The following is a 10,042-nucleotide window of genomic DNA, read 5'->3' as shown; positions in this document are numbered from 1 at the left end:
TTTATTAACAGCACGGCAGTTAATGGAATCTCTTTTTCCCCAGTCGTTTAGACAAAAAACATGGAGTCAATCTTGATTGGTCTTGTTGACATTTAAGCAAAGACTTGGTGGCTGCGCAAGATACCTGCAGGATGTCAGAAACAGGGAATAGTTGGGCAATGCTCTCAGCAGAGACAGACAGTGTGTGAGGAATAACAAGGTATCTGACGCAGTTGGACTTGAGTGAGACAGAACCTCAGAGCCAAGGAGATCTTTTGGGAGGAGGAATTGTGTTTTTTTTAAATCTCCCTTTATTTTTTTTTCTTGCCATAAATTTGTGGGTGTTCCACGTGAATGACTTCCTCTTACCACTCACATTTATGGAAGAGTTCACTACTTTCTGCTGTCTCTTTGGGGAAACACTGTGTGGAAAGGGGAAGACGGAGCTGGGTGGGGCAGCTTGCTTCAGAGTTGGCTCCTTGGAACATTCCTCACCGTGCTCTACCCTGAAGCATGGCTCTGTACCTGGAGAAAGCAGAAAATCTTTCTGGGTTGTGAACTCCTATGTCACAGGCCAGGTGTGTCATCATCTAACACGTGTTCGTGTTCAGCTGGTCAAGGGCGACAGCTGCAAAACTGCCGGACACACTTCTCCTCTGCCCCGCCACAGTGGCAGCCTGCTTCCTGCATGTGTAGGGTGCTTGTGTGTTTGCTTGTAAATTTCTGCATCCCTTAATACTCTTTGGTATCAATCAGTCAATAAACAAACAAACCCATTCCATAGTTCACCTGTACCACTGGCCTTGCTGCTCTGCTCCCTGCAGAGATTTTGCCCAATCGTGGAGAATCTACCCTCTGCCCAAGACCTTCAGGGTTGGACGTCTCCCCTCGTTGTCTTCTTTGAGACCATAGTTTGGGATTGGGCCTATTTCCTGGTTTCACAGGAGAATTTTCTGCAATTTCAGAGAGAACAGAGAGATAGCTGGCTTAGAGAATAATTTCAAGTCCCTGCAAAGGGTTGCCCTCCAAATTGCCTCTTGTCAGCCTCCCCCAGTCTGTGCCCTTGGACGACGCTTGTGCCTGATAACTCTTGTTGCACCAGAGTCAGTGCCTTGCCAATGAAGCCCTCTTTGTGTGAGGCTGAGAAGAGCCTTGGACTCCACTATGTGGGAGGCCAGGCAATGTCTCTCGTGAGCATGCAAGGCTCTGAACAAGAACTCTCTGGCCTGCACTATCACCCACATAAGCCTGAATGTCATGGTGGGCATGCAAGTGCCTGGTTTGTTTTACAGCCCTGGGTATACTTTCAGATGTGGCTGCACTGGGAACTCCATGTTTGGCTGAAAAGCATATGTGACCAAGACCAGAAGAGGGTGTCCAGCTAGGCCTGCAGAGTTGGGTAAAAGCCTCACATCTAAACGGTGAAGACTATATATGGTCTGTTATTCTGGAGCTGTGTCTCTGAAGCCAAGCATTTGATCTGAAACTGAATTATTCAGCAGATGTGAGGAATGTGGCACATGAAATGGGGTGTGATTAGATGATCCCCGAGTAGAGTCCAAGACTGAGCTGGGGTGACTGTTCCAACACCAAAGGTGGGACAATTGCAGGGAGGGTGGTTGACTTTGGTGAGCTGGGAGGCTGAGATCTGGGAACAGGAGCAAGATGGGGCATTCATGGGGCAGTGGGGGTTGCAGGGGAGAATTTGAGGACTGAGCCTCTCAAAAGAGTTAATAATTCTGTTCATTGGCCTTGGACGCAGAGGGAATGTGGCCACCATTGCAATATCACTGCAGACAGTAGTGTTGGGAGAGAAGAACTCTAGATGTCTATGTAACCTTAGACTTGTGGACAAGATCTTGCATTAGGAATGGTGTTTCACTCATAGGAGGAACAAGCTGCGTGGAATTGCTTAGTGAAATCCAGACTTTGGAGTGTCACAGATCAGTTTCAGAATTCTGCACTTGCCAGCTGTGTACTTTGAGGAAGTTGCTGTACTTCTCTGAGACATGATTTCCTGGTCTTTAAGACCAGGGGGTTAAAAAAATACTGACTTAAAAAATGTTTGCAGTATTAGGAAAGCATCCAGTGCTAATTTGGGAACTCCTTGAGCCTCATAAACGTATACAAGTTGGCCCCGTTTCTACCTGGACTCCAAAGTCTCACAGAGAACTCACCTTGGTATAAAAAGCATATTGAATCCCATGAAAGGGGAAGGATCGAAGCGACCTGATGAGCATGTGAAGCAGCCAGCTGAGATGAGATTCCTGGACTCTTGCCTGGTAGGGACAGTGGACAGAACAAAACACCGCTCCTCACATTGTCCATCCATTCCTGGCCACAAGGTGAGCCGGTTTCAAGTCCAACTGTGCCTCTTTTGGTTGGATGTGTTTGCCAACACCTGAGTGAAAATTCTAGCACTTCTCTATAGAAGGGACTTGGGTGGCCAAAATATTATTGGAGGTAGAGACAGGAGAAGATTGAGAAGATATTTGAAGGTCAAAGCAGCAGAAACCTTAAGACATGAGCTGTTCCCTGGGACGGGAGAGACGGGGTTGGGGAGAGTGAGATGCACTGTGGTTGTTGCAGTGACTCCCGTTTGCTATGACTCTGGTCTAACAGAGACATGTGTGAGCAATGATTTCTCCCCTTATAATTAAAGGGTGAGAGATGCACGCGTGGGAAAGTAGTTCCTAAATCCAGAATCCTCATTGAGGTTGTTAGTTAAGCCTCCTCCGAGTGCCACCATTGTGGGGGTTCACATTGCAAACTCAACCCTCCGGGACCTCCTTGCATTCCACAGGGCTAAAAAGCGGCGAGATACAGTGAAATGCCTAAAAGCAAAGTAATTACAGAAAGATACGGAAATGCAAATGGTCTGGAAATCCCATGAATTTGTAAATACTCTTTGGATAATTGCACATTGCCTCCAAATGTGATGATGTCTGCAAAGCTGTAAAGCAGGATCACGATGCAAATTATCATTAGTGGTTGTTTGGTTGCTGTGGAAAGGAGGTGATTCTAAAATGCATCCTCGCTTATATCTAGATGTGACCTGTGTCAAAATGGCTCACAGTAACGTATGATTATAGCTCTCAATCTGTTATACTTACACTGACAACCTAAGTTGTTTATAGTCAGCAGAGAGCTGGTTGGAATTTTCCGGAACCACCCTGCATAGGACTCTCCTCTTTCCCTGTCAGCTGAACCCATAGCTACATCCCCACCTTCCACCTGGCCTCTTCCGAGCATCTCTTAGTTTAAACCTCACCTGGAAAGTCACTTGTTTTCCCCCCAGAAACAGGGCAGGGAAGAATGGGGAGGGAAACAGGAAGAAAATGTAAAGAAGGTTGGAGCAATTTTCAGGCCATCGATGAGTTGACCCAAAGCATTGCTCCTCCATCTTTCCAATAATGTACCCAACAGCAAAAGAAAGTCAATCCCCAGGCTTGGGGCAGAGGTGTGGGTTGCAGGGCCCGAGGATGGAAACAACCTGGTATCGTCAGTCACGTGTTCAAGATGTTGAGAGCCGCCAAGACTGCTCTTAATCTTGAAAGTTATTGCATATTTTCTCTTCTGCATCATATTTCTGCTACAAAATGATATTTCAAGTTAAAATTCACCAGGAAATGTCTACCTAGCTCTTGGTTATGGGTTGGAAAACTATTCCACTGCGCCACGGGTCTTGGCAAACTGGGCTGAAAGGAGGAGCAGAGCCATCGCCCATCATCTGTAGCCAAAGAACAATTTCTCCTCTTTGTCTCAGTGTCACAGTATCTCCAGAAAGAAAAGTCACATAAATATCATACACAAATGATAACATTGATTTTGTGCTTTGCCACTTGTCAGGAGAATTTCCCCAAACCCTGGAGCATGCTGTGTAACATTTTTAGGTCACGTGGGAGAAGTTTTTGATGAGGGTATTTGCTGAGAAATCAAGTCACTTCTGCTGAAAGGGTCAACCAGCTACTTCCTTTTCCTTAGAGAGAGCTCTTCGAAGTCATTTTCAATAAAGAATGATGGAAAATTATTCTTTTCATTACTCACAGGACATTTTTTTTAAAAAATAAAATCTCAAAAGATTCAGAGTAAATGTTGAAAAATGCATGTCAAACTATCACATTTGTTCCTGCAAGGGGTTTGAAATTGGAGGGGATCATGAGGAAGTTATGAATTTCTTCTGTCTAAATCTCTATTTGGTGGCTCCCATAATCCCAGCATTAATAGTCTTCACTAGAATTTCAAATTTTGTTGCTATTTTGGTGTTCAGATCTTTTCCTTTCCGCTTATCTGAAACCTCCAGATTTGAAGGTCATGTCATTGTAGTAATACCGTCTCTTTCCCATCATCGTTGTTATCATTCCCTAAATCCTGAGTCCTTCATGCCCATTTCTGGATGATTTTAGCTCCTAGCTCACTGTCAGTTTCTTTAACGTCAATTTCTGCCTTGATCCTTGGCTGTTTGGTTAGACACATGGGGGACTTTGCCTACAAGTCTTTTCCGTAAACGAATCCTCCACTGCTGTGTCCTCTGCTCTGTATTGGCCACTTGCTGCCTTCCTGCTTACTGTGGATACCTGTGTGTTTTCGGAATCACAGTGACATGAGTACTACGGCCTTATCACCACCTTCCATTTTGCCAGCTTATGCCTTCTGGCAACACCAGCCGATGTTTATTTGAGCGCAGTGGGGATTCCAACCCATTAATCTCTCCACCCTTCACGGGCCTTCATCTCCCTGATCACTCCTCTCCCCTCCATAACTGGCCTAAAATCCACAGCAATCATCACCGTTGCATTTATCCTCAGCTCCTTTCTACATGCTTGGCCAAATGACAGTGCTGATTAAATGAAAACCTCACCCCCGCCCCCCTAAATTGACATAGAGCTGAACCTGGAAGGAGAAATGCTGAGATCTGGTCTCCTTCTAAATCCATGACCTCAAAGAATTATCCTGAATACTGTCAAGATGTCATATTATTAATATAATTCCCTCTGCCAGTTTAGGGTTCCTCTTCTTTCACATCTGCTTCCCACCTTGTAGCTCTTTCTTTCAAAACTCTAAAACTTGTTTCTCCCGTCTTATAGATCGGCAGGAACTGTGATGCATTTACTTGGAATATAACCCTGTAAGACTCAGTCCGGTAACATCAGTAATAATTATAGCCTCCATAGGAGGGGTGTGTAGTATGTTTTAGACCTTGATACGTTTTTGTGTGTGCGTGTCTGTGTGTTTTGTGGGGTTTTTTTTTGTACAATGACACTTTGTAGTAGACCCTTACTATTTCCAGATCACAGAGGAGGACATTGAAGGCCAGAGACGTTAACCCCTGAGTAGTAGAAGAACACGTGGGCCTGAAACCCAGGCCTGTCTGATTCATAAGTCTGTGCCCTGGAGCAATATGCTTTTTGGCTTCTGAACACTTCTATAGGAAATGTGCTGACTGAACAATTGGGTTTTCGTCCTTTACAGGAAATGATCCACTGGGTAAATTTCAGCAGTAATTTTGTACTGACAGGGATAATTAGGTAATATCTAGCCTCTAACGATGGTTCGTTCATCCATTGTCATTCCATGATGAAAACTGCGGGAAAGTAGCATGTCCTTCATCTCTCATATGCCCACGTTTACGTTAAGGAAAGAATTCTAGGTAAACCAGTAACATAATAACAAGAGCAGTAACATAATAACAAGAAATTCAAATCCATGTGTAATTCTTTTCGGTTTTCCCATTACAGTTGTTTCTTGATAATGTACATTTTATCTGTTACTTTATTTACCAATTGGTGTCAGTTTCTTGGTGAAAATATTCCCTGGTTAGCTTTTTACAAAACTGAAGAATATCCTAATAAGGTAAGTAAACTCTGTTTGAAGACACATTGTATATAACAATGTGAATATTGTTGCCTATAAATTTTTTTTAGCAGGGTAGTTTCTTAGAAGGAAAGAAAATTGTTTTCTAAATAAGAAAAATAGCTCAAAGTTTTAATTCATTGTGTGATGAACTATTGCTTCTCTTGTTATGTATTCAGTCAACTTTTATATGCTGTCGTGGCTGTCCTTTCAATACAAAGAGTAGAAAGAATGGCTAGCATTAAACGTTAAAGCATAAATCTATTTCATTTAAATTTAGATGCTATGTTGAATTAGTTTCCATGTATTCATTTTCACTGATAGGACAAAAATGCTTATGTCCTGAAGAACCATTTCTGAAAGACCCACCATGATAGGTGCTTATATTTGGAGTCGCTGACTTTGATGTATTATATAAGGTTTTTTATATACGAACACTACTAATGATATTTAAAGCCTGTTTATCACTAGATTGCAGATTTTCCACTGAGCAGCACTGCCTGCAGAATTACTGAGTGTTCCGTTCCCACCTCCTGCCGCATTTTGGATTTTCATGCAGTTGCTAAGTGTCGTCTAAAATCTTATTTTATTTTAAAAACCTGTTTTGTAAGGCTCGAGTGGGCACATGGCAGAATCAATGGGAAGCTAATAATCAGTAATGGGAGAGATTTCCCACCTTAGAGAATAAAGAACTGAAGCATAAATTACTTTTAATAGCTCTTTGCAATGAGCGACATTTTAACCCTTCAGGTAAAAACAGAGGGAGGAGGTACAACTGAGCATGAGGGAGGTGTTTGCTTCCTTCATGGAAGGATGGACTTGGCTGTAGACAGTTTCCCATGAGGACTGCAGGGGCGGAGCTGTTTAGAAGATGCTCTGGCTTCTGATGAGCCTCAGAGGCCTTGAGACCTCGCTACTTAGCTGCACAAGGAAACCCAGTGGGCAGAGCTTTCTTTACACAATGACGAAAGGTGTAGGAGAGGCACCAACTGAGAAACGGAATCCTGAATAGCATGAGCTTTGATTTGGAAAAGCAATCTTTAGGAACAAAAAATCTAATTCTCTGCTGTTTTTTTGGACCAAATTGTTCCCAGATTATTTTTAGAACTGCTCCATAATTCTACATTTTCTGGCTTCCTAAAATGAGTATGTTTCCTTTCCTTTTAAAGTCTGAAGTCATTGACACATGCTGCTAGCTAATTTTCTTCCTTCCCTGTGCTTCAGAGTAACCCTCAGTTAGTTCACAAAGAGATGGAGAAAATGTTCACAGGACACTGTCTTGTCTGCGCTTGTGATTCTCAAAAGAAATGTGACAGACACCTCCCTGTAATCAGGCATCCTGCAGACGAGAAGGTTTGAGATTTTCCTCTATTATTACTCAGAATTTCCAGTATTTTATAACTTAGTGAGACTGTCTCATATTCTTTTTAGGTCAAATTGTGATTCTTCCTCTACCAAGGTAGAGTAGAGTAACCTTCTTGATTTTTATTTCTAGGGCCATGTGGTCTCTGTCATATCTACTCAATTCTGTCATTTCTTTGTGAGTGATAATGATCTTTTGTTTTAAAAAGAGACTTTCACTATAAAAACAATAAAGCAATGCAGAAAAGTACAAATGAAAGAAAATCCCTGTGGAGCCCCTCACCCAGAAATCATTCTAGCCAACATTGGATGGTTGTGGCAGATAACGCTTCTCCGCTTACCATGGGGCTATGTCCTGACAAACTCATTGTTAAGTTGAGACCATTTTAAGTTGAAAGCACATTGAATACACCTAACCTACCAAGCATGCTAGCTCAGCCTAGCCAGCCTTCCACATGCTCAGACGCTCACATTAGCCTAAGATTGGGCACAATCACCTGACACAAACCCTATCTTATGTAGAGTGTCGAATATCTCATGTGGTTTATTGAACACTATATTGAAAGTGAAAAATAGAGTGGTTGTATAAGTACTCAAAGTATGCCTTCTGCTGAGTGCGTATGGCTTCTGCATCATTATAAAGTCAAAAATCTTAAGTCTTACCCTTCTAAGGTGAGAACCACCTCTAAATGATTGATAGCTAAGGAGAAAAATATACTAAAAAAGTAGGACCAAAGTTATACATGCTATTTTTAATAACAAGAATTTTTTTGCTTAAATTTCATTGAAAAAGCAAATTGAAATAAAAGTGAAGAAACTGCTAAATGCTAGATGAATATTTCTTTTTATAAGTCATATCATTCCCTAAGAATTGTATACAACTCATAAATTATGATGAAGGAGCATAAGACATAAAACATGGGAGGGATGTTACATGCAAAGGTTTTTGTATCATAAAGAGATGTTTTCTAGCTACATATTTCAGGGTTAGGCATGATCTGTTCTCTCCCTGTTGTAAACATAAGCTGCTCATCACAGTACAATCCTCTTTGCACCTTTCCTGATGACCGTAGATTTTTTGTTTGTTGCATTATTTTCATAGTTTTCTTTGTCTCTAACCATAATTGAATTTTTGGATCTAAAATGATTTGATCCTTAACCTTGGTCTTTTTTCCCCTATCATCCTTTCTTCATTCCTGAATTACTCACTTTGATTTGTCTCTTATTGCCTGGAATTGGTCACCCACAAATGTTTTGAAGGCACATTCACGGGTGCCATGTTCTTTCAGTCTTTTCATGCTGCACGATGTCTCTCTATTGCTTTTGTCATTGAAGGACAGCTTCACTGGGCATAAAACTTTGGGAGACTCTTCTATTCCCCTCAAAGTCTTTCAGTTGTTACTCTATAGTCTTCTGACATTCAGTGCTGCAATGTCTAAGATTCCTGGGAGTCTCTCCTTCATGTACAAATTGATTTTATCCTGCCTGGTTACCTGCATGATTCTTTGTTTTTGAAGTTCATGAATTTCACCATGTCTTGATGTTGATAATTCTGCAGCAAATTCTTTGGTGCTACCATGTCCTCTTTATCAGCAGATTCAAGTCTTCATTCCAGAATAAAGTGTCTTTTTTTTATTATTATTATTGGAACAAATCTTCAACAAAAGGTGGCTTTTATTTACAGAATTTAATGTGTGTGGGGACTGTGCAACCCAGTTGGACTCAAGTAATGATAACCATTAAGCTTGTTTATGTATTTTTCTTATTTTCAGTTTATATGCAAAAAAAATTTATTTGCTTCACATTCATAAAAATCCCAATATTGTAATTAACAAATAAACCCTCCTTTACCCATCCCTTAATTAAATATACAAACAGCTTTAGAAACATAAAATTTAAATTGGTTTAATCTTGAAGTGTAATCTAGTGAGACTGAAAACTAAACATTTCGGTTCTTGTACCAAATAGTAAAATACTCAAAGGCCTTCAGGATCCTTTGACTGATTTACATCAATAAGAGAACCTATTTTTCATGTAGTAAAAGAAATGTGCTCATCTCCAATTACAATTTCCAGCTCCTGTGGACCAACCCTATCAGGGGGAGGCCACAAAGCATCATCTTCTTTTGTAATTTCACTGTCATCAATAATTCTCTTTACTTCTTCCATCACACTCTTGTGTACATAAGCCTCTTTTCTGATCATGACATCATTTTTGTAATTGCTGTTGTTGGCATATCTAAGCTTTCCATGCGGCTGAAACTCAAACTCTAGAAACTCGTGTCCAAACTTGCCCTCGTACCCTACATACTAGCGCAGGTAGCAATCATTAGCCATAGCCATTTTTGTCCCCAGGAAGCCCGCCGAAATCCCGGCCAACGTGCCCCTGGCGCCCGGCAGCGACGTCACTTGTGCAGGATAAGAGCGTCACTGCAGGCGCGTCCCTTCTGCCTCCTGGGTACCCCAGAGGAAAGCATGAAAGCCACGTCTCACGTGGAAGCCTGGCGTCCCCGGAGAGAGGGTTACGGTGACGTGACCTTCGCTTTGGTAGGTTTGGAGACACATTATATTCAAAATTAAATAGATTACATTATTAATTAGCAAAGAACAGAAGTGTGAAAACATAATAGCATTTTTTATGGACTTAAAACTAAGGTTTGCAAGTTGCTTGTACTCTTCGGGTCTCCCCAGTAAAGTGTCTTTTATTACAGCTTTGAGCTGCTTGATGATGGCATTTGTTCTCTTCTCCTGTGGAGGAATATCCGTTACACCACACCGGCTTCCCTTTGCCTGTGTTTTTCCAACCATCTCTATAATTATTTTTATATCATTGTTCTCTTCCGTGTTGC

The 10,042-nt window shown here is 41.6% G+C and overlaps 1 pseudogene; it reads right to left on the bottom strand.

Annotated features, from left to right (window-relative positions):
• Nucleotides 1-9,089: 9,089 nt before the first annotated feature.
• Nucleotides 9,090-9,536, bottom strand: LOC105820352 (annotated as a pseudogene).
• Between the last annotated feature and the right edge of the window lie 506 nt (nt 9,537-10,042).

Source organism: Propithecus coquereli, unplaced genomic scaffold (assembly GCF_000956105.1).
Source record: "Propithecus coquereli isolate 6110/MARCELLA unplaced genomic scaffold, Pcoq_1.0 Scaffold52, whole genome shotgun sequence".
Lineage (NCBI taxonomy): Eukaryota > Metazoa > Chordata > Mammalia > Primates > Indriidae > Propithecus > Propithecus coquereli.
Note: the sequence above shows the minus strand (reverse complement) of the source record. Positions and strands in the feature narration are given on the sequence as shown.